The following is a 25687-nucleotide window of genomic DNA, read 5'->3' as shown; positions in this document are numbered from 1 at the left end:
TCATCTTCAAGTTGCCCAGTCATAAAGCCCTGCACTGGTGGAGCATTCACATCAGCAGAAGAAGGTACAGACAGGGGTGGCCTAGAACTCTCGCCAACCTCAAACATTGTAGGTATTGCCTGCCTGTCCTGCGAAGAGGAACCCTCTTCCATAATGCCTTTCTCTTTGTCGGCCATAGTGTAATCCCGCCTTCCTGTACTTTGTGTCTTCACTAAAAACCAACCAATTCTTGAGCAAAAAGTGATTCTGTCCCGACGACGGAACCATGAAACCGGCCGGTAGGGCGGTAGACCTTGGCTTTCACCCGAAACTTTACTTTAGACTTTAGGACACAAAGAAACTTTGCAAATAAAAACCCGTTGCTGGAATTAACACTTCAATAGAACACGGCCTGGAAGCTAGAGCGCTACCAAGCAGATGCCGACAACCTGCTGGCCCCAAAGACTGGCGCCCCATTTGGTATTTCTTTATTCTATTCAAGAGGGAATAAAACCTGCGATTTCCTACAAGCTGTCCCGCATAATCCGGGCTGAAAAAGACATGTTCACGCCCGATTTGTCAGCATAACTATACTAGGAAACTTCACAGACAAAATCCCCACGCATTGGATGACTTTCCCGGCGCATATGGGCACTTTCCCAAACCTGGTGAGAATCTGCAGCACGCTGAATTCTCTGTTTTCTACCCCGAAAATGCACCAGATAGCATGTACAACCCTCGCTTTGCCAGACCTCCTGGGGGTATTAGGGATCGATTAGGGCCAAAATCCTAAACCTGTAAAAATACACAGTAGGCTGTAATTCACTGTTTCGGGCTCCATTTTGTGTGTCGGTCGCATCCGTAGCAAGCCCTTGAGCTCCCGCACTTGTAGGGCTACTTGTCCTTTGAATCGGACGAGATTTCTCGCGTGAAATCTCTCTGAATTCACTTGTACCTGCGGGAGATTAGGTGCAACTAGCTAATCCAATACCTGTGCAAGAGGCTCTTGACTCAGCAATTGCGCATGAACCCACACAACTGTACATACAGATGAAAAGCCCTTGAGCGGGGGATCACGTTTTTGTATTCAAAGGGGGAGAGAGATGCACGAGAGCGGAATCATCGCGCTACATAAGACAAGGGAGAAGGCAAGCTTTCCATTAAAGCTACGAAACTTGCACCCAATACTCACCCACACTTTGTAGTCACTTATGGGTAAAAATCAGCCCCCTCTCATTTTGGGAGCCCCCTCTTCATGCAGACTTGGCAAAATCATCTGTAGCCCGCCAAGTGTCCACTTTGCCTCTTTTGAGTTAATTTCCTAGTACCCACCGACTTATAAGTGTAGCGAGGGGGCCTAAATGACTTTGAACTGAGCCTAGACACCCTTTTATTGCTTGGATTCCACTGCCGGTCAGCCCGAACACGTGGCGACAAGGCCTTCCCATCTGCAGGTGAAACTCTCGGCCATCGGCAATTTCACACTCGCCACACAATGTCCGGCCATTTGTGACTTCAAAAAGAGGGTCCCAAAAATTAAAGAAAAATCATCGAAAAGAAACCAACAACTAAGGTTAGCAATTGCCACGTCCTTCTAACAGTAATTAGTAGTTGCCACGTCCTCGTGGCACTAGCCGATCCATACTAAAGCCATGTAACTGAAACCAAGATGCCATCTCTGCATACCAACATGATCTATATCCCTGCAATGCAAGCTGTCGCGAAGATTCTAGTGCTAAACGAGAATATCTATCTCTAGGGAGAGCCCAAGTGCTATGCATAAATGAAACTGATCAAGTGAGTGCCTCCACTACCAATGGAGGAGCAGCGAGCTCTGCCCTAACAATGTCATGTGGTACTGAGGCCTTGGTCCTAATCATCCGAGAAATCACAGACACCTAGGGCCTCTCCATACATCTCCATCCATCAGTACCGCTAGCTCTGCTATGATGATCAACTAAGGGGCCCTATTTCTCCACTCTGTACAACATGGCCGAAGTGACCAAAGTGTCAAAGAGCCAAAGCTTTGTCCGAGGTTCCTGGAACTGAACCTACAAACATAACCTCAATAGTCTCCCCAATATTGCATAGGCTCTGGTCAATCTCGTATCTGCTGCACGCCTTAGGGAAAATATTGACCATTGAAAACCGCCCCAAGATAAGTATATGCATCTACTGAAACAGGCCCGTAGGGCGGTCGACTTTAGCTTTCACCCGATTCTTTACTTGAATTTTACAACACGAAGGAACTTCACGATTAAACCTGTGACTGGAGTTAACACTTCAAACAAAGCACAGCTTGGCAGCTAGAGTGCTACCAAGCAGACAGTGACACCCTGTAGGCCGCAAAGACTGTTGCCCCTTTCGGTATTTCTTTATTCTTATAAAAACTTGGGAGAAAACCTGTAAGTTCCTACGAGCTGTCCCGCTTTTACGGGCTGAAAATGGCCTACTCTAGCCCGATTTTCGCAACATAACCGCAGTAGGAGGCTTCACAGACACTTTCCCAAACCTGGCGAGAATCTGCAGCACGCTGAATTCTCTGTTTTCTGCCCTCAAAATGAACCAGATCACCTGTACAGTGATCCTAACCCATTGCGCCGTAGTGTTAAACACCATTACCTTGGTCTTACCAAGGTTCACATACAATCCACTGTCCTGCGCAAATACATGCAATGCATCCAAATGATGTTGCATCATCCCCTCTGAAGAATCTGAGATCAACACAATATCATCAGCATATAATAGCAACGGGATCCACGTCCCTGCAATCTAAGCACCTCTATCACCCTCTGTGTGTACATAATCTGAAAACTCATCTACATATATCCGAAAGAGAGTCGGAGATAGGGGACAGCCCTGCTTCACCCCAATAGTGGGAGAGAGAGAGAAATGAAATGTTATATTAAACGTCTGCAAAAGGCCAAAATGACCTATGAGACGAGACCAATACAATCCAGATGAATCTGATACAATGTCAGGGTACAAAATATAGTGAATTTGATACTATGGAATCCTAAAGCTGCTAGAGGTCAAGCAACTAGCTGGGCTAGCTAAATCACAACAGATCCAACATCGGCCGTTGGCGGATCTCATCAATCTCCTCCATGGTCCGTATTCTGACCGAGCGTCGTGCATGTTGGGCCAAAGTGATCCGAATCCTCTGACGTAACCTCCATCGATACTGTGTAGTCCTAAGCAGTCATGGGCGTCTGGATCTCCCTAGCTCAGTTTCTCGATCGATCAGCGTGCCTCTGGTGCGAAGCGAGTGTGTGGGCTCTGTTGCCGTGGTAGCTCCTCCGGGTGTCTTGGTGTCTGCTCTAAAGAAATCTATGATTTGTCTCTGAGACTGGCTAGTTCTCATTAGGCTCTCTTGTCTGCGCAGCTCGAGCAAAAACAAACCGAGGCATCTCTCGTCCTCGTACCCCATGACTCTGGAGAGTGGTCCAAAATCCTCTCTGAACAAGCAATGAAAGAGGCCTCGTATCTCATAGTAGACTGGGCAGTGGCATGTGCAGTGCAACTCTGTCTCAGGCTCTATGTGACACAAGGGGCATATCTTGGCCTCTGCTGGTCTCCGCTGTATCTCCCACTCTCGACCCAAAGTTGGTGTGAAGATGTGCATATCTAACCAATAGCACATCGTATCCCATGAGACAAGTGGGTATCCATGTATATGGGTCTCGTCACAAAACCGTCCTCCATAAGCTGGAGAAGATGCTCTCTGTAGAAGGCCATCTTCGTGCCCATCTCCTGTGTTGGCTGTATCCATGTCCTCCTGGTGTCTAGCTGAGTCAGGTCCTGGCGGATGAGCCTGGTGATCTCGGACTATATAAGAGTCAGAGAGGGTGTATCCAGTGAGAACTAGAAGGGGGGCAAATTGTCTATGCTGAACCCGTGCGCCTGAAACCATGATGTCATCTCTCCATACCAGCATGCTATGTCTCCCTGCATGGCTAACTGTCGCGAGGACTCAAGTGCAAGGCGAGCATATCTATCCCTGGGAAGTTCCCATATGCGGTGTATGGAGGAGACTGATCTGGTGAGCGTCGCAACCACTAGTGGGGGGGCAGCTAGCTCTGCTCGTATAATGTCACGTGGTACTGAAGCCTTGGCTCTAATGAGCCGCGAGATCATAGATACCAGAGGCTTCTCCATGTCCCCCCATCCATGAGTGCGACCCAACCCCGTGATGATTTAATGAAGGTCCCCATATCTCACCTCCATAGAGCAATGCAGAAGCCACCGAAGTGTCAAAGAGCCAGAGCTTCGTCCGAGGCTCCTGAAATTGAACCTGTGAACACATCCTCTCCAATCTACCCAATGCTGTATGGGCTCTGGTCAGTCTAGTCTTTGCTGCTCTCCTCAATGAAAATGCTGGTCCACCAAAGACCACTCCAAGGTAAGCGTAAGAATCTGTATACTCCACCGTCTCCTCGCCGTATGTGAATGCAGGTGCTGACCTCCCGATCCACTGTGGGGTGGTATTAAACACCATGACCTTAGGTTGGCAGACAAACCACTTTTATGGGCAAACCTATGCAAAGCATCCAAGTGACGTTGCATATCCTTCGGAGAGTCGGAGATCAACACAATATCATCAGCATATAAGAATAGTGGAATCCATGTCCTTGGCAGCTGTGCAACTCTATCCCCATCTCTCTCAATATAGTCAGAAACCTCATCCACATACATACCAAATAGAGTAGGAGAGAGCAGGCATCCCTGCTTCACCCCAATAGCGGAGTGAACCGGTGTAGATAGACCCTCTAAGGTGCGTACATGCCCCACTACTGACCTGTATAATGCCATGATCCCCCAAATGAGCTCTGTGGGTACTCCCATCTCCTGTAATCTGCGCATCAATCTAGCTCTGGGTATTGTGTCAAATGCTTTGCGGAAGTCCACAAAGCCACAATAGATCCGTCTTCCATGTGATCTGCCCTCCTCAATAATGGCTCTCAGTATCAGGATATGGTCAAGAGCAGAAAAACCTCTCCTGAACCCTGCCTGGCTGGCTGCGCGTATCCCCTCCTTCTCTATCCATCTACTAGCTGCTACTGAAGAATGGATGCGTACAATCGTGCCAATGTGTGTCCAATCATGATAGTGCGATAATTCCCAGGCTCCATAGGGTCTCCTTACTTGAAGATAGGTACAATAGTAGATAGGCTCCAAGTATCAGGTAGGCCCTCACACATGGACCGATTGAACATAACTGCTAGAAGCCCTGCTAGTAGATCTCTGGCATGCATGAAATGCTCAGCCACTAAGCCATCATGATCATGCTCTCCTAGTCCTCATCCTGTCAATGGCCTTCTTCACCATCTCAGCGGGTGAAGAAAGCACAAGTGTGTGGGCATGGATCGGGGGGGTCGAGAAGGGGCAGTTGTCCAGGAACTGTGTACAAAGATGATGCCTATTGGCAGCACGCCTCTGTGGAGGTAATGGCGGGGAGGGGGGGGGGGGGGGGGGGGGGGGGGGGGGGGGGAGAGGGCTCATGAAAGAGCCTCCATGCCTCACGTCAGTCCTGACTCAAGAATAGCTGGTAAAGATCTTGCTCTAGTCAAGCCAAAAAAGCCCTCTTCTTCCGCCTCACTAGGCGTTGGAAGTCAATCTATGACTTTCTATGAGTGATGTCCCCTAAGAGCACCTCCCTCTGAAGTCTGGCTTTAGTCTCGCAGGTTCCTCATCATATCAGCTATTCTGAGGCATGCTCCCAAAACGGCATCTCTGCTTAGGTTGGGTGTGCGGGTATGCATCTGTTGCTGCATCATGTAATGTGGCGCCTGTAAATCCCATCCATGTATACAGAGTCCGTCTCCCTCGTGAAGGTGTAGCGAGTAGGGGCTACTGCCCGTGGCCTGTGTGCTACACTAAACTGGAAAGAGATGGTCATCGACACAAAGGCATGGTCCACTGCCACACCAACACGTCTGGGCCCAATTGTGAGATCATGGATTCTAGAGATGAAGCTTGGATGTGTCATGACATAGTCCACTGTGCTTGCTGGCTCCATGTCTATGTGGAAAGCATGTAAAACCTCCCACAAAGGAAAATCTCTGTAGGCCATTCAAGATGGCCAGGTGCAGTCCCCATTTCTATCAAGTGCCGTCCATATTCAATATGTTCCACATCTTGCGATATTCTGGACAGGCCCATCTCTACAACATCCATCTCTCTCAGCATCTCCTCTGAAGTATCATAAAAAACTGTCTGATGATGGGCAGTCCTAGCATTGAAGTCCCCTAGAATGATAATGTCACCATCTCTAGAGAACTCCCATATGTCATCATCCAAAACAGAAAAGGGGGATTGTCCTCTGGGTGGTGCATATACTGATGTACTCGGGGGAAAGTAGCAAATAGCAATATGTATCAACGGCTGTAGCTCCTGCCTGAATAACACTGCCACTCTCCTTGAGCCCCGCTCTCTGTGCTCTAAATGTGTCTCCTGTCTGCAGGCTGTCTCCCATCTGTGTCCACTGATGTGAGGCATAAATTGTCCAGGGGCCTGATGTGTCTCAATGTATAAGATGATGTCTCTCCCGGTAAAACCATAGATCCATTACAATTCCAGGTAGCAACTTTGAGTGTGGTCCCATAGGTCTCACACCGTCATGTGGAGCGTCGCTCTGTAACAGACTTGGACACTCCAAGTCAAGAATCAATCAGGACAGCACCAAATAACCACTTCAAAATAATTCACAGATCACAATAGATTTGCACTGGCCCGGTGGAGTTCCGTGCCTAGAGATATTGGCCCCAAAGACTGGCGCCCCTTTCGGTATTTCTTTATGTATTAAATCAATGTCAAAGTACAAAGAGCGGTTAGGGTTTCACTCTCAGACTCTGTGTCCAGATGCTCTACAGAGTGAGCCCCTCATCGCGTATTTAAAGATTACAAGGGATGCCCAAAAGCAAAGCCCCAAAAGCTTTCAAAAATAAAAGCAATGAAAATTCTCTCTCTCTCTCTCTATCTCTCTCTCTCTCTCCGAAGAGATGCTCAGGGAGCTGGACGTCACAGAGATGGGTCTATCCAGACTATCACAAGATGAGGAATACACTGAGTATGGTAGATACTTGATAGATATGGGAACCGCACACAGATTGGCCATTGTGAATGGCCAACAAAGATTTTCGACAGCTGGAGGTTTTACTTGCTTTTAACACCGACATGGTGCGAGCACAGTGGATTATGTTATGGCTCAGCCAGGTCTCATCCCATTCTTTCAGGATTTCATGGTGGGCACTAGGCCAGTTGGAATAGCAGTTGATCATGCTATCGTGTCTTTCACCCTGACCTTTCAGTTCAGCACAGCTCCATTAGGTGGGGTCCCCATACACACTCGGTATACCTTCATGAGGGAGACGGATTCTATGTATATGGATGAGATATACAGGCAGCTATGCACCCAGGAGCCGGGACGGCCACTAGATGAACTCACTCAGATTTTGACAGAGACGCTCCATGATGCAGCATCAGAGGCATACCCCCACAACCATCCCACACGGAGACGATCTGGGAACATGCCCCAGAACAGTTGGTATGATGAGGAGTGCAAAGAGATGAGGATCAAACTACAGAGGGAAGTGCTCACGGGTATTACCACACATCGACAATCACGGATTATCTTTCGCCGCCTAGTGCGACAAAAGAAAAGGGCCTATCTATCTCAGCTAGAGCGGGATCTATATCAGCTATTTATAAGTTAGGACTCAGGCGAAGCATGGAGGCTATTCCACGAGCATTCACCACCACCCACGGTCACCTCCACTGAGACATGGGGGGAATATGCCACATCTCTCTACACAGCATCAGGGCAACCACCTCTGCCGAACCCACTAGAGACATGTCTAGAGACATGTTCTTTCTTTACTGCGGAGAGGGTAAGGAAAGCCATTGACAGGATGAAGACAAGGAGAGCGCATGATCATGATGGTCTACTAGCAGAGCATTTCATCCATGCCAGGGATATGCTTGCAGAGCTCCTGGCTATGATGTTTAATCGAGCCATGTATGAAGGCTTCCCGGAGACCTGGAGTATGTCTACGATTGTGCCTATTTTCAAGTCAGGAGATCCCATGATTCCCGCGAATTATCGCACCATCATGGTTGGCCACACATTAGCTAGGTTGTATGCATCCGTCCTTGAGCAAGAGCTGAGTAGATGGGCAGAGCGAGAGGGAATAAGAGCACCAGGGCAAGCAGGTTTCAGGAGAGGTTTCTCCACTCTGGACCAGATTCTGACACTCAGAGCTATTATTGAGGAGGGTAGACACCACGGCAAGAGAATCTATTGTAGCTTTGTGGATTTCCGCAAAGCTTTTGACACAGTGCCGAGAGCCAGACTTATACACAGACTACAGGACATGGGTGTGCCTACAGAGCTGATATGGGGTATTCTGGCTCTATACAGGATAGTGATGGGACGGGTACGCACCACTGAGGGAATGTCTGACATGGTCCACTCCACTATCGGAGTAAAGCAGGGATGCCCACTATCCCCGACTCTTTTTGGGATGTATGTGGATGAGTTTTCAGACTATGTAGAGCGGCAGGGAGACAGGGGGGCTCAGCTAGCAGGGACATGGATTCCACTGTTACTATATGCTGATGATATTGTGCTGATTTCAGACTCCCCAGAGGGGATGCAACATCATTTGAATGCTCTGCATACATTTGCTCATGACAGTGGATTGACGGTCAATTTGGGAAAAACCAAGGTTATGGTGTTCAACACCACACCACAGTGGGTCAGGAGGTCGGCACCCACATTTATGTATGGCCAGGAGACTGTGGAGTACACAAATGCATATACCTATCTTGGGGTAGTATTCAGTGGACCGGTGTTTTCACTAAGGAGAGCGTCAGAGACTAGACTGACGAGAGCATATGCAGCTTTGGGAGGACTGGAGAGGATGTGTTCGCAGGTTCAGTTTCAGGAACCGCGAACAAAGCTATGGCTCTTTGACACTCTAGTGACTCCAGCTATGCTCTATGGAGTTCAGGTATGGGGACCCTCAGTAGACCACCATGGGAGATCTGGTAATACAGATGGATGGCGATGTATGGAGAGGCCTCTGGTCTCTATGATCGCTCCGATGATTCGGGCTAAGGCCTCAGTACCACATGAGATTATCTGAGCCGAGCTAGCCCCCCCCCCCTCGTGGTGGAGGCACTGACGAGATCGATGTCCTTTATGCACGGTTTATGGGATCTCCCCAGAGACAGATACGCTCGGCTTGCCCTGGAGTCATCTCGACAACTAGCTCTACAAGGCGATACAGCATGTTGGTATGGACAGATGGCATCATGGTTCCAGTCGCATGGTCTCAATATGGATAGATTACCTCCGCTTCAATACTCCTTGGATGCACCCTCCTTGTCTCTCACACGGACAGAGATCACCAGGCTCATACGTCAGGATCTGATTCAACTAAATACCAGGAGCACATGGATACAACCGACACAGGAGTTGGGCACGAAGATGGCCTTCTACAGAGAGCATCTTCTCCAACTCACGGAGGACGGATTTGTGACTAGGCCACCATACATGGATACACACTTATCTCATGGAATAAGATGCGCTATTGGACAGATACGCACATCCTCACATCAGCTCCAGATCGAGACTGGCCGATTCCGAGGGGTGCTGGCAGGAGTCAGGATATGTCACCTGTGTAACTTAGATCCAGAGACAGAACTGCAATACACATGCCACTGCCCGGCATACTATGAGATACGCGGACGCTTCCACTGCTTGTTTAGAGAAGGGTTCGGACCTTTTTCTAGAGTCATGAGATACAAGGATCAGAAGTGTCTCGGATTGTTCCTGCTAGAGCTGCACAGACTTAGGGAGAGCTTGCTGAGGACATCAGGGGAAAGACAGTCTCAGAGACGAATCACAGAGTTCTTTACACCAGGCAGAGGAGAGCAAACGGAGCAGTCATTACAGCCTACTCATACTCGAGGTACACTGCTTGATAGAGCCACTGAACTTGGCAGATCCAGACGGCCACGACCTCGGGGGGTCTCCCACTACCGACGAAGGTTGCAACAGAAGATACAGATCACTCTAGCTCGACATGAAAGACGCCCAACCAGAGTTCTGACCATGAAGGAAGTCGATGAGATCCGACAGCGACCGATGAGAGATTTCATCTGAACCCACAAACCCCCCCTCCCCCCCCCCCCCCCCCCCTTTTTTATTCCCTTTCTCCTTAGTGCCTTAGTGTTTTAGTGTTAGTTCTTTGTAACTTGGTAACTTTGTAACCTGGTAATTTCCGTACTCAGACATGGTATCAGATTCACCAATTGTAACTTTTTGGTCTCATAGGTCATTTTGGCCTTTTGAAGCCGTTAATATAACATTTCATTTCATTTCATTTCTCTCTCTCTCTCTCTCTCAAGAGAGTAAAATAAAGAAATTTCTCTCTCTATCTCCAAAGCGTAGCCAATAGCATGCAAATTGCATCGCTAGGGGCTTTTTTTCCACTTCCGTAAAATCCGGAAATCCGTACATTGCTGCCACGTGGCATTTGCCGCCTGCTTTTAAGGTTTCCAGCCACTTTAGGGTTTCAGCCAGCAGTTAGGGTTAGGGTTTCCAGAAATTAGGGTTTTTGCAAATTAGGGTTTCTGGCAGAAATTAGGGTTTGCAGAAATTTTAGGATTTCTGGCAGAAATTAGGGTTTTTGCTGTCGGTAGCCACGTCATCACTTTGTGACATACCCCCCTCGTGAAAGCATTTTAATCGACCGCGATTACGCCTGCAAAACTGACAGAAGCCATAAACCGTCTTAGCAAACACTGACTGTTAGTACCTACGTACTACATGTACCAAATTGACAGTCACATCATATGACATCACAGGACATCACAGGACATTCAACATTCATTCGGATCTTAGACCATGAATTATAGGCAATGTAGCTAGCAATCGCATCTAGGTCCAATCGGGACCTCATCGATGTCCGATTGACTACCCCCGATTGCAACCATGTCTATTCGAGATCAATCAGACCAAAATGCTGCAGTCATTTCGTCTATCAGTTCCTGGACTTCAAAGAAGTCAAGAACAAATCAGTATCATAATTAGGAATTCCATTTCATTAAAGTCATACAGCAGAATACTGTCAGCTTTCAGTATCCCTGAAGCTCAAAGAGACATCAGTGACTCTAGTATCTAAATCAAGGCATCTGTTGACAAAGGAGCGGAGTGACTCCCCTCTTGTGCATCCCACTGTAGCAGATCTCCGGCCAAGCTGAATTTCTAGGTTCCGTTTGGAATAGACTATGCTAAACCAAAAGCATCGAGGTAAAGTTTCCAATTTGAGGAGTATCTGCTAGGTCCTCCTCCTCTATCCACTTCGCATCCAATGCAGGATAGTTCTTGAACTTAACCAAGAACCGCCTGGACTTTACCTTTAGTCTTTGTATCCTTATGTGCCAAAATCTGTTCAGGAACAAGGATCTCCTCGTTTTCTTCCACTTCGGGTTGCTCATCAGGCTCCCCATCGTCACGCACATCAATCTTAAAAGGTTTCAAGAGACTCACATGGAATGCATTGTGAATCCTCCAAGTATCTGGCAGTTTCAGTCGGAAGAAGACATCATTTATCTTTTCAGTGATCTGGAAAGGTCCGTAGTATTGCATACTAAGCTTTAGAAAAAGCCTCTCCTTTCCCTTTTTCTTTCTTAGGCGTGCTTTCTCAAAACGTAAGAGCACCCAATCATCCTCCTTCAATTTCAAGTCGCGACGATGGCGATCCGTTGCCTTTTTCTGTCGTTCTTGAGACTTCTGTAAAGTCTCGCGAACCTTGGCAAAAGCCATATCCAAATCTCGAGTATATTCATCCGCTTTAAAAATCTTATCTTTCGTGCTTATGAAGGGTGGAACCTTCGTAGCACCTTCAACAATCTCAAATGGCGCCTTCCCCGTCGAAGAGTGTATCGTGTTATTGTAGGCAAATTCCACCAAAGGTAAGTACTTTTCCCATTGAGTCTTTTGATCTGAGACATAAGACTTCAATAAATCTAGAACCACTGAATTTGCAATCTCACATTGCCCATCAGTCTGCGGGTGGAACGATGATGAGAACTGCAACCGCGTGCCAATGTTCTCCCAAATTGCCTTCCAAAACAAACTCGTAAATCTGGGATCTCTGTCGGAGACAATCGTCTCAGGCATGCCATGTAATCTGAAGATCTGGGCCACAAACAGTCTCGCTAAGTGATCCGGCTTGACTGTTATCTTCACTGGAATGAAATGAGCTTGTTTGCTAAATCTGTCAATAACAGTCCAGATACCATCGTGACCACTCTGTGTCCTCGGGAGATCAAAAATGAAATCCATTGCAATACTTTCCCAGGGGTGGGTGGGTATGGGTAAAGGCTGTAACAATGCCTGTGCTTTATGCCTGTCAAACTTGACCTTCTGGCATACTAAGCAACTGCGCACAAACTCTTCCACATCCTTTTTGAGTCTCGGCCAAAAGAAGTATCTCTCTACCCCCTTCATGGTGGTAGCAATGCCGCGGTGACCCGTAAAAGGTGGACAGTGGCATTGAGTCATAACCTTTTCCCTCAACAGCTGTGTAACGCACAACATAGTTTTTCTCATCAAGTAGCCTTCTCGAATGGAGTATCCTGCTACTGTCTCCCCATCCCGTATCCGTGTGAAAATATCCGCAAAATCTGTATCTATGGCATACTGGTCGACCATATCCTCGAAGCTCCTATAATGTATCGCGGAAATAGCCAGAACCAACGGCTTCCGAGACAAAGCATCTGCCATCACATTCTTCTGTCCCTGTACAATCTGGAAAGTGAAACCGTGACAAGATGTTTGCCCACCGCATCTGCTTTTCCAAAAGCTGCTTCTGTGAGACAAGAAGTAGCGCAAACTCTGATGGTCTGTAAAGACAGTAAAATCCGCTCCGAGTAGCTAATGCCGCCACTGAGTGAGAGCATGGATAACCGCCAAAAGCTCTTTCTCATAAATCTGTGCTGTCACCTCCGGCCTTGAGAACAATCGGCTCTCGTAAGCAATGATATGGCCTTCTTGCATTAAGACCGCACCCAGAGTACGACCACAAGCATCACGATATACTTCAAATGACTTCTGCAAGTCCGGCAAAGTCAAAACTGGTCTCGTAGTCAATTTCTCTTTCAATGTCTGAAAGGCCGTCACCTCTATGGGTCCCCACGAGAAAGGGACTCCTTTCTGTGTCAAGATATGCAAAGGGGAAGCAACCTCTGCAAACTTTCGTATGAACCGCCTGTAGTACGAACACACTCCCAAGAAGCTTTTAACTTCATGGACATTCTTCAAATCGGGCAAATCACGTATAGTCTCTATCTTGGCCGGATCCATTTGCACTACTGCTGCTGAGACAATGTGTCCCAAAAAGTGTATCTTTGGTAGGAAAAATTCACTTTTCTTTGCATTAATAACTAACTTGTGATCTCGTAATGCCTGAAAGACCTGAAGCAGATGATCTCTGTGTTCTGCCTCATTCTTGGAGAAAACAATGATGTCGTCAAAGAAAGTGTCAACAAATAGCCTGTACTCTCGAAAAATCCTGTCCATCATCCGGTTAAATGTCGCAGGAGCATTGGTTAAGCCAAAAGGCATCACCAAAAACTCAAATAACCCAAAAGTAGTCCGAAAGGCTGTCTTGTAGACATCTCCCGATGCGATTCGGATCTGATGATATCCACTCTTCAGGTCAATCTTCCTAAAGCACGAGGATCCTTGTAACCTGTCGAGTATATCATCAATCCTAGGAATTGGAAATCTGTCCTTGACGGTGATTTTGTTGAGAGCTCTATAATCTATGCACATTCTCCAAGATCCGTCTTTCTTCAAAACCAACAACACTGGAGAGCAATACGGTGAAGTACTAGGCTGGACAACACCCTTTTCCAAAAGGTCTTTCACTTGGTTCATAATCTCTTCATTCTGTGCTCGGCTCACACGGTAAGGTGGCCGGTTCGGTGGTGTGCTTCCAGGGATCAAATCAATGGTATGATCTTCAGGACGAGCAGGTGGTAACTCGCTTGGTAGGCCCTCTGAGAAGCCTCGCTCAATTCTTTCATAAAGATCGAGTGAACAAACAGACTGGATTTCATTAATTTTGAAATGGCCGAAGCCGATACAATAGGGACAGACTCGCCCTTCAGTTTAATATCAAGTACAATTGTTATGCCCTTTTCTGTAGTCAAAGTCGCTTTCCTCGCCCGATAATCGACCACGGCGTTTTTCTTGTGGTACCAGGGAATCCCTAAGAGAACACGTTCCTCAGCTGCTCTCGAACTCTCAGGCCTCTTGTCGTCCTTATCATTCTGTTCTTTGTGTGCCTTTTTAGGGCACTTTGCGGAGATTTGTCCATGTTCCCCGCATCCAAAGCACTTCCCCTCCTTGATGAAGCGAGCTCGCTCATGAGGAGTAAGCTTGGGTCGTGCATCCTTTTTCTCTGGGTTGCTCTTTTTCTTTCTACTTTCATTTCCAAAAGTCTGTTCGGCTCGTTGTGTCATGGCCTCATCTATGGGGTAGGTCAGACTGCCAGAGTGAATGGCAAAGCCCCGCTTCGCATGACTCATCAACTCCTGAATAGAAGCTGACTTCTGCTCCAAACAGTGATCTCGGATCTCTGTAGGTAGACCCAAGGTGAACCGCTCAATCTATTCTCTGAACGAGATCTTCTTGAATGAAGAGGCGGGTAGAAACGAGCTCCAGAATCTCACAGTAAGCATTGATTGTATCTTTCTTGGTCATCCGAAGATGGTTCCAAGCAGCTCGTATATCTCGTTCATACTCTTGCGTCAACCACGAAGAAATAAAAAGCTTGTTGAATTTCAGCCATTTAACTGGCGCAGTCTTGTTTAAAAGAAGCGTGGACCACCAAGTGCGAGCATTCCCCTTAGAGAGTAAGAGGCAGCTCTCCGAATCCTGGAGTGCTCTGAATAGCGTCCTCCCGCGAAAGCGATGTCAAACTGCTGTATAAAAGACAGAGCCTTTGAAGCATCTGAGTATCCTGAAAAAGTATCAAATTTGATCGAGTGGCCACCTTCCTTAAACTCTCAGACTTTCTTGCTTTTATCTTCTAGAAAGTCATACTAGTTGGCTTTATAAAAATTCTTCTTGTTCGCATAAAAGTTTCCGTCATCCGAGTCTGAACCATCTATAGACAAGTCCTCAGTAGAACTGTCAGTCTCTGGGCGAGATTTAGCCTTCTTTGCCTTTTTCTTGTCCTTTCCGAAGTGTTGTTTCTTGCTTCGCTTTTTACCTTTTCTGTCTTCTTCGCTCGAATCTGAAGAGCTAGAAGAACTGTTAGAAGAAGAAGAAGAAGAACTGGGTACTCCTTCAAAGTGAACACGCTTCTTCTGTTTCTTTGCTTTGTCAAATGTCGACTGACGTCCCAAATAACCCGGGAAGTCAGTGCCTTTCTTCTGCTTTTTGCCGTGCTTTTTGGCTTTCCTTTGCGCGTCAAAAAGCTGAGCAATCCGTGCATCAACCACCTCTTCTAATTTCTTCTCTAAATATTTCTTGTGAGTAGAAGGTTTCTTGAGAGCGGGTTTCGGGGGTGGTGTAGTGGTTTTCTACCACTGCTTGTGCACTTCCTGAAAAGAAGTTTCGCTCATATACTTTGCAAATTTTGGGTCCTTCGCAAAATTGAGCATCATCTTCGTTGCATCGTTGATCAATTGATGACGCTCCATCTCTCGTTGCTCCGCCTGAGTAGGCCGAGGTGGGCCATACTCTTTGCCGGAATCTTCGTTGTGAACCCTGCCCGCATCTCCAGATGCAGAGGGAGTCGACTGATCCTTGCGTGAAGCCATAGGTGCCGCGGAAAAAAAAATTGGGGATCGGATTTCCCGTAGAACAGAAATCGGCAGTGCTCTGATACCACTGTAACAGACTTGGACACTCCAAGTCAAGAATCAATTGGGACAGCACCAAATAACCACTTCAAAACAATTCACAGATCACAATAGATTTGCACTGGCCCGGCGGAGTTCCGTGCCTAGAGATATTGGCCCCAAAGACTGGCGCCCCTTTCGGTATTTCTTTATGTAATAAATCAATGTCAAAGTACAAAGAGCGGTTAGGGTTTCACTCTCAGACTCTGCGTCCAGATGCTCTGCAGAGTGAGCCCCTCACCGCGTATTTAAAGATTACAAGGGATGGCCAAAAGAAGAGCCCCAAAAGCTTTCAAAAATAAAGCAATGAAAATTCTCTCTCTCTCTCTCTCTCTCTCTCTCTCTCTCTCTCTCTCTCTCTCTCTCTCTCTCAAGAGAGTAAAATAAAGCAATTTCTCTCTCTATCTCCAAAGCGTAGCCAAAAGCATGCAAATTGCATCGCTAGGGGCTTTTTTTCCACCTCCGTAAAATCCGGAAATCCATACGCTGCTGTCATGTGGCATTTGCCGCCTGCTTTTAGGATTTCCAGCCACTTTAGGGTTTCAGCCAGCAGTTAGGGTTAGGGTTTTCAGAAATTAGGGTTTCTGCAAATTAGGGTTTGCAAGAATTTTAGGGTTTCTGGCAGAAATTAGGGTTTCTGCTGTCGGTAGCCACGTCATCACTTTGTGACACGCTCCAATATTACTACTCTTGCATCTCGATAAAAGGCAATTTTACCTTTTTCTCTTGCCGCTCTAATCTCCGGCTTTACCTCCTGCATATGAGCGATCTGCGAGAGGGTAAGATCATCTTCGAGAAAGATGCCTGTTTTCTTGTTGCCCACTCTCCAAGCTCTTGTGTGCATCGGCTCATTAACCCCCATCAAAATCATGAGCTCTTTTACCTCCTCATCCACATTGTCTTTGTCTTTGAGGCCACAAATTCTCACATGCAAAGCGCGCACACGTCTTCTTTGCTCCTCTTCTAGTGTCAGGTTGATAATGGTGGGCATGGACGTGTACGTTGTTTCCTTGCCTTTTCCTTTCTTTGCAACCTCAATCTATTTCCTTGCCTCTCCGCCTTCTGTTGAGTTTTTGTAATAACATCCACCCAAGAAGTCGTCATTTCTTTGTGCTGCTCTTCCCCCTCTTTGATGGCCCGCACTTGCTCTTTGATCGTATTGAGTTCCTCTATTACTGATGGTTGCAATTCCCCCTCTTTGAGTGTGTTTCGTGATCGCATATCCTTCTTGAGTGATGCAATCTCTTCATCTTGGGCTGTCACACGATCTTCCAACTTAGTTATCTTGCTTTCCTAGACCAACACGTGTTCTTCTAGCATCTTTATTGTGCCCAGTAGGTTTCAGTTGATCTTGTTGATGGCTTTGGTCATTTCTTATTTTGCATTTTTGAACGGAATCCTCTAAGGGGTCAGTCTTGTCATTTGGCTTCCTCATGCTTGATGGCCGCCAAAAACGAGAGGGTACGAGAACTTCTGGTAGTAGGGACAAGAAAGCACTATACGCAAAGGCATTTCCACATTATGTATACATACCGCATCAAGCATACATGTCAAACATACATATTGCGTACAAATTTTTCCCTTCTACAATTTCTGCACTCTGAAAATTTTCCTGAAATTTTTTGAATTTTTTTTGAATTTCTGCAGGTCTCTGATTTCTGCAATTCTGTAAAATCCTGAATCCTGAATTCTGCAAGTCTTTGAAAACCTACAATTCTGAAAACCTGTTGAATGTGTGTGCATGTTTACAGGCCCAGTAGCGCACAGACTGTGAGAACAAGTAGTGCGTAGGCAAAGCTAGAGAGAGAGAGAGAGAGAGAGAGAGAGAGAGAGAGAGAGAGAGAGAGAGAGAGAGAGAGAGAGAGAGAGAGAGAGAGAGAGAGAGAGAGAGAGAGAAAGAAAGAAAGAAAAAAAGATTTTTAACGTCTATGTCAGGCCGAAATCGGCCTATGAGACAAATCAAATGTACATGGTGTGTATGTCATCCGTCTATCGGAAAGACAAATGAAACAAAACTGATACAACACTGAACTGAATGTAGGTAGTGGAGTATCTGAGGAGGGATGGAGCTCAAGGTAGTACAATCATGAGAATGCATCAAGCTATCTAGCTCCATCCTGTACTAATGGGGGGATGTAAGATGTGGTACATGGGCGGGTCTGGTGCCAAGGCTACCCGGATGAAAGCTGTCGAGTCGGCCCTCATCTGAGCCACTTGCTCCTCAGTGGCACGGCGCTCCCGAGCTCGGATCTCCTCGATCTGTCGGTGGTGGGAGCTCGCGCCCCTGTAGCCTGTGACTCGTGGTCGTCGTCTAGCTCGGCTCACCTCCGCCTGTGGGAGTGTCACTCCCCTCTGAGTGTCTCGTGAGGGAGGGGCGGCAATCCTCTGAAAGAAGTCTGTGAGCTGCGACTGTCTCCCCTCTGTCTGTATAGCTGTGTGTGGCTGTAGTAGTGTGTCCCGATGGCTCTGTATCTCTAGTAAGAAACGTCCGAGCTGTCTCTGATCTCGAGAGTCCATGATCTCTCGGAGAGTGGGCTGTCCTCTGAATAGGGCCTCATACCTGCCTCTGATCTCAGTGTATGCTCTGCATCTACATACAAAGTGCTCCTCACTCTCCACCTCCTCTGTGCAGGCTCTGCAGACTCGCTCCTCCCTGGGAACACCAGTATGTCTCCCGATCTCAATCTCTAACCTATGTGAAGCCACTCTCAGCTGACCAATCGCCACCCGTGAGCTATGTGGCATATATGTGTCCATGTAGCGTGGTCTCTGTATGAACCCCCCAGACAATATGGTGAGAAACTGGTCTCTGTAATCTGACATCCTCGTCCCCAAGCCAGGTGACTCCTAGACTCTCCTAGTGTATAGCTGCCACAGATCCTGTCTCAATACCAAGTTCCTCTCACTGCGAGAGAGGTGAACATATGGTGAGTGGGGGTCGTACTGGAATGGTGGTAGGCTCTCCATGTCAAGACCGTGTCCCTCAAACCATGCTCTGACCTGTGAGTACCATGCTCTCTCATGCCCACTCTCTGATAGCTGTATAGCTGCCTCAAATGCTCTACGAGTAAGTCTGTCAAGAGGTAGCTCTCTCATCCTCTGGATGAAGCAGACTGTCTGGAATAGTGCCTCTACAACCATAGGTGGTGTGGCAAGCTCGGCTCTAATAATGTCATGTGGCACTGTCTTCTTGCTGCGGAGCAAGCGTGAGATCATACATACCTGTGGCCTCTCAAGCTGTGTCCACTGGTTAGCTGTCAATCCTGGTGCCCATACTGCCGCCGAGTACATCAAGGCCGGGGTGACTAAGGTGTCGAAAAGCCACCCCTTCGTGCGGGGCTCCTGAAAGTGTGCCTGGTGGCATCTCCGCTCTAGCATGGCCAGAGCTGCATATCCTCGGGTGAGCTTGTCAGCAGCAGCCTGCCTCATAGTGAAGGGTCCTGGTAGGCTGGTGAATGTGATGCCAAGGTAGACATAGGAGGTGACTACATCAACCTGTCCTCCTGCTGCTGTGAAGGTGGCAGCGCTCCTCACTGCACTGGATGTGTGAAAGATCATAACCTTGGTTTTGCCAAGGTTCACAGTCAACCCCCTGTGTGTGCTGAATTCGTCCAAGGCCTCAAGATGGCGTTGCAAGCCCTCGGGTGACTCTGAAATCAACACAATATCATCAGCATATAACATGATGTGGACCGGAGTACCTGCCAAGTCGCTCCCCTCTCCTCCTGCTCGTAGTATGTAGTCGGAGATCTCGTCGATGTAGAGCCCAAAGAGTGTCGGGGAGAGTGGGCATCCTTGCTTAACACCAATGGTGCTAGCAATGGTCTCTGAAAAACCGCCTGGGCAACGAACTCGTAGAGAGCATATATGGCCCAAATCATCTCTGTTGGTACCCCAATGCTGTGAAGGCGTTGGAAGAGTCTCTCGCGTGGGACTGTGTCAAAGGCCTTGCGGAAATCCACAAAGCAGCAGTAAAGCCTCTTCTTCCGCGCCTTTGCCCCATCAATGAGGCAGTGCAGAACGAAGATATGATCAGTGGTGGAGAAAGCTCGTCTGAAACCTGCCTGGCCTGGAGCTCGTAAACCCTCGATCTCTGCGTAGCAGCTGAGCTGTGCCTCAAGTACTGCTCCATATAGCTTGGCCATAGTGTGGCCAATCATGATAGTCCTGTAGTTCCCTGGGTCCAGGGTGTCGCCAGATTTGTGGATAGGCACTATGGTGTGCTGTGTCCACTCCTTTGGGAAGCCCTCCCCTATAGCCCGGTTGAAGACATGTGCAATCAACGGGGCTATAGTGGAGGCCGCATAAATGATGTGCTCACTCTGTAATCCAGTATGGTCAGCTGATCGTCTGTGCTGCATGCGGCGTATGGCCCTCTCTACCATCTCTGCTGTAAAGAAGGAGGAGCACGTGGGGCGTGGCTCGTGTGGCTGTGGGATAGGAGGCTGCCCTGGCACCTCATAAAGTCGCTCTGCATAATCATGCCATATCTGTGGATCCTCAATAGCTGTAGTCGGACGTGGCTCGCACAGGGTGCGCCATGCCGTCGCGCTATCCATGCTCATGAATAGGCGGTATAGCTCAAGCTCCTGTGCCTCTTCGAATGCTCGCCGCTTTTGGCATGTCAGCGTCTTCATATGCCGTCTGGCCTCTCTCTCTGTGATCTCTCCTAAAGCTCGCCGTGCACGGAGGCGTCGGTATAGCTCTCTGTACTCATCATCATACCAACGGTTCTGAGGCATAGTCCCGGGGGGGGGGAGTGCGTCCTGTGTGAGTGGTGTGTGGAAAAGAGCTAATAGCTGAAGTGTGGAGAACGGAAGAGATATGTGATGTGAGAACTGAGAGTGGTGTGGATGGGTGGAGGAGGCATAGGCCATGCTCGACCTCGGCCGAGTAAAGAGAGGCTAGCTCATGTGTGAAATGGATGGTGGTGTGTGGAGTGTGTGCTGTGGAGCTGTGTGGGATGGTATCTCCGGTGATGGAGAAAGAGAGGTATGTGTGGTCGGCTCCGATGGGTATGGGTGGAATGGTGAAGGATGTGATAAGGTGTGTAGCCTCCCTGGGTCCCAGAATATAGTCGACTGTACTCCCCCCTCCCTCTGCAACTCCATGTGGCATACAAGTCAGGCCCCCTGAGGTGGGCCACTGGACCATCCCGTTATAAATAACGAGACGGTGCTGGGAGCCAAGTCGAAGTAGATGTCGTCCGTAGGCTGTGACTGGAGCTCTGTCTGCTGTATCTCTCATAGTAGCCTCCTCATCTAGAGTGTGTAGTGCCTCTGGGTCCTCGTGGTCATATGCCTCACACTGCTCACTGCGCGTACGAGCATTGAAGTCTCCCATAAGGAAGACTTCACCCAGTGTGGAGTACTCCATAATCTCCTCCGTGAGGTATGCGTACGGTGACTCCTGCTCAATAGGGGCGAATCTGGAGCCTGTGGGAGTAAAGTAGCAAAGGGCAATGTAGACGATCCTGTCTCGTGAGAGCTCGAGGCGAATCCACATGTAGCGGGCCTGTGGGTCCCGGGCAACAATCTGTAGTCTGCTGTGAAGCCCCTGTCTAAAGAGTATGGCCACTCCTCCTGAGCCGTGAGTGGTGTGCTGGCGCATACATCCCCGATGTAGAGACTCCCACTGGAATCCATGTATCCGTGGTAACCCTCTCTCTGGGCTCTCGTGTGTCTCTGTAAGTAGAATGATGTCTCGACCTCTCATCACCTCCTCAAGTCTCTCTGGGTGTGTCCATAGGTCTCCATTGCAATTCCAAACCGTGACATGAATCTCCTCGTGTGTCCCACAGGCCGCGAGTCCCTATGCGATGGTCTTGCCATCAATGATAACCCTACCATCTCGATATACTGCCTTCTTCCCTTCTTTGCGGGCTTGGTGGACTCTAGGCATGCACGTGCGACGGTGATCTTGTTGCATCTTTGTGAGGTCATCATCAAGATAAATCGGGGGGCCTTCTAGCCCTCTCAAGATGACCCTCTTTTGGAGGAAAGAAGTTCGAGACTCCTCGGAGGCGAATTGGAGGATGAGAGCTCTCTTCTTTGGATCTTTGCCGGCTCTCCAAACTTTGGAGAAAAGGATCTCTTCTTCCTTGTATCCCACTTTCTTGCATAAAGCTTTCCCATCGCTCTCGGGTGTAGACCCTTCTTCTTCTTTGATGCCGGTCACTCGCACATTGAGACGGCGAGCTTGTCGCATCTTCTCCTCCTCGATGGTTGTGTGTACGATGAGTACCTCATCTTTTTGGGCTTCCTCTCTTGCTACCTTCTTGATGTTCTTTTTGACCACTTCGACCCATCCTTCTTTGGTGGCCTCTAATTTGTCCTCAATGCTTGCGGTGAGGGCTTTGGTGATCTCCTCCTTGCGGGCTTCCTTAGCCTCCTCTTTAATCTCTCCTTCCTCGGGGGTGAGGGATGTGATGGAAGCATGAAGGAGATCGATTTGTGCCTTCATCTCTTCTTGCTCTTTCCTCCATCTCTCCCTTTCCTTCTCGTTCTCCCGTTCCCTTCTCTCCTTCTCCTCTTTGAGATTTTGGATTTCCGCTCTCATGTCCTCCTTCTCTCGTTCCATAGCTTGATGAAGGTGGCTTTCTCCTCCTCCCATATCTCTCTCTCCATCCGCCATTCTTTCATGTCCTTCTCCAATTGTGCAAGCCTCTTGTTCGTGAGCATGAAGGTTGTCTTCATTGTCGATGTCGGCGTCTTGATGATGGGGGAAGACATGGTCGTCTTCGTAACTACCCTCTCTTCATATTGTGAAGAAGAGGGGAGAAGGGGAAGAGAGGGAGTACGTGTGTGTATGCGTGTATGTGTGTAGTGTGTGTGTGGGTATGTATCCGTGTGTGTGTGTGTGTGTGTGTGAGAGAGAGAGAGAGAGAGAGAGAGAGAGAGAGAGAGAGAGAGAGATGGCTGTGTGATGGGGAGCGAGGAGGGGCTGCGTGAGAGAGAGAGAGAGAGAGAGAGAGAGAGAGAGAGAGAGAGAGAAATGAAAAATGAAATGATATATTAACGTCTTCAAAAGGCCAAAATGACCTACGAGACCAAGCCGCTACAACATAGTGAATCTGATACCATGTCCGGAATAGAAAAGAACTGAAACAAAATACAATGTGTAGTACAATGAAAGAAGGGGGGAAGAGAGAGAGAGAAATGAAATGTTATATTAACGTCTTCAAAAGGCCAAAGTGACCTATGAGACCAGAGAGTTACAATGTGGTGGATCTGATACAAAGTCAGAGTAACAAGATGACAAAACGACAAAATAAAATATTATGGAATCCTAGACTGCTGGGTATGGACTAAGCAACTAAAACAGCTAGCTGGGATAGGTAGATCATAGGAGATCCAGCATCGGTCGTCGCTGGCGGATCTCATCAATCTCCTCCATGGTCAGTAGTCTGACCGGGCATTGTGCATGTCGAGCCAAAGTGACCTGGATCCTCTCATGCAGCCTCTGTCGATGTTGTGTAGTCCTCTGCAGTTGTGGGCGTCTGGATCTCCCCAGCTCAGTCGCTCCTTCGATCAGTATGCCTTTGGTGTAAAGCGACGAGCTTTGCTATGGTAGTAACTCCTCCGGGTGTCCAGTGGCAGCTCTAAAGAAGTTTGTGATCTGTCTCTGAGACTGACTAATCTTTCCTCTCATCAAGCTCTCTCTGAGTCTGCGCAGCTCGAGCAAAAACAAACCCAGGCATCTCTGATCCTCGTACCGCATGACTCTCGAGAATGGTCCAAAGCCCTCTCTGAACAAGCAATGGAAGCGGCCTCGTATCTCGTAGTAGACGGGGCAGTGGCATGTGTAGTGCAACTTTGTCTCAGGCTCGATGTCACACAAGGGGCATGTCCTGGCCTCTGCTGGTACTTCGTTGTATCTCCCAGTCTCGATCCGCAGCTGGTGTGAAGATGTGCGTATCTGGCCAATAGCACATCGCACCCATGAGACAGGTGAGTGTCCATGTATCTGGGCCTCGTCACAAAACCATCCTCCGTAAGCTGGAGGAGATGCTCTCTGTAGAAAGCCATCTTCGTGCCTAGCTCCTGTGCTGGTTATATCCATGTCCTCTTGGTGTCTAGCTAAGTCAAATCTTGGCGAATGAGCCTGGTTACCTCGGACTGTGTAAGAGTCAGAGAGGGCGCATCCAGTGAGTATTGGAAGGGGGGCAATCTGTCTATGTTGAACCCATGCGCCTGAAACCATGACGTCATCTCCCCATACCAGCATGTTGTATCTCCCTGCACGGCTAACTGTTGAGAGGACTCAAGTGCAAGGCGTGCATATATGTCTCAGGGGAGTTCCCACATGCGGTGTATGAAGGAGACCGATCTTGTGAGCGCCTCAACCACCAGTGGGGAGGCAGCTAGCTCTGCTCGTATAATAGCACGTGGTACTGAAGTCTTGGCCCTAATGAGCCGCGAGATCATAGAGACCAGAGGCTTCTCCATGTCCCCCCATCCATCACTTCGGGCTGTCCTCCCGTGATGGTCCAGTGAAGGTCCCCAAATCTCAGCTCCATAGAGCAATACAAAAGCCACCAAAGTGTCAAAGAGCCAGAGCTTCGTCCGAGGCTCCTGAAATTGGACCTGTGAACACATCCTTTCCAATTTACCCAATGCTGCATGGGCTCTGGTCAATCGAGTCTCTGCTGCCCTCCTCAGTGAAAATGCTGGCCCACTGAAAACCACACCAAGGTAAGTGTAAGCATCTGTATACTCCACCTTCTCCTGTCTGTATGTGAAAGCGGGCACTGACCTCTTGATCCACTGTGGGGTGGTATTAAATACCATGACCTTGGTTTTGCCAAGGTTGACGGACAAACCACTTTCTTGGGCAAACCTATGCAAAGCATCCAGGTGACGTTGCATCCCCTCCGGAGAGTCAGAGATCAAAACAATATCATCAGCATATAACAGTAGTGGAATCCATGTCCCTGCCAGCTGTGCACCTCTATCACCATCTCTCTCAATGTAGTCAGAAACCTCATCCACATACATACCAAACAGAGTAGGAGAGAGCGGGCAACCCTGCTTCACCCCAATAGTGGAGTGAATCGGTGTGGATAGACCCTCTGAGGTGCGTACCTGCCCCACTACTGACTTGTATAATGCCATGACCCCCCAAATGAGCTTTGTAGGTACTCCCATCTGCTGTAATCTGCGCATCAATCTAGCTCTAGGCACTGTGTCAAATGCTTTGCGGAAATCCACAAAGCTACAATAGATCCGTCTCCCACGCGATCTACCCTCCTCAATGATGGCTTTGAGTGTCAAGATATGGTCAAGAGTAGAAAAACCCCTCCTGAACCCTGCTTGCCCGGTTGCGTGTATCTCCTTCCTCTCTGCCCATCTACTCAGCTGCTGCTCAAGAATAGATGCGTACAACCGTGCCAATGTGTGTCCAATCATGATAGTGAGATAATTCCCAGGCTCCATAGGGTCTCCCGACTTGAAGATAGGTACAATAGTAGATAGGCTCCAAGTATCAGGCAAGCCCTCACACATGGCACGGTTAAACATCACTGCTAGAAGCTTTGCTAGTAGATCTCTGGCATGCGTGAAATGCTCAGCCACTAAACCATCATGATCGTATGCTCTCCTAGTCCTCATCCTGTCAATGGCCTTCCTCACCATCTCCGCGGTGAAAAAAGCACATGTGTGTGGGCATGGATCGGGAGGGTCGGGAAGGGGGGGCTGCTCAGGATTTGTGTACAGAGATGATGCGTACTGGCCCCAGTCCTCCGTAGAAGTGACGTCCTCTAGAGGCCAAAATGATCTACGAGACC

At 48.3% G+C, this 25687-nt stretch overlaps 1 protein-coding gene across 1 annotated transcript in view; it reads right to left on the bottom strand.

The window, feature by feature from the left end:
• The window catches only part of LOC147462175 (uncharacterized), a 151120-nt gene that overhangs the window by 21501 nt on the left and 103932 nt on the right, over positions 1-25687 (bottom strand). The gene's annotated exons all lie outside the window — the stretch shown is intronic.

Source organism: Adiantum capillus-veneris, chromosome 3 (genome assembly GCF_014529385.1).
Source record: "Adiantum capillus-veneris isolate H3 chromosome 3, ASM1452938v2, whole genome shotgun sequence".
Lineage (NCBI taxonomy): Eukaryota > Viridiplantae > Streptophyta > Polypodiopsida > Polypodiales > Pteridaceae > Adiantum > Adiantum capillus-veneris.
The sequence above is the reverse complement of the archived record's forward strand: the minus strand, read 5'-3'. Positions and strand labels throughout refer to the sequence as shown.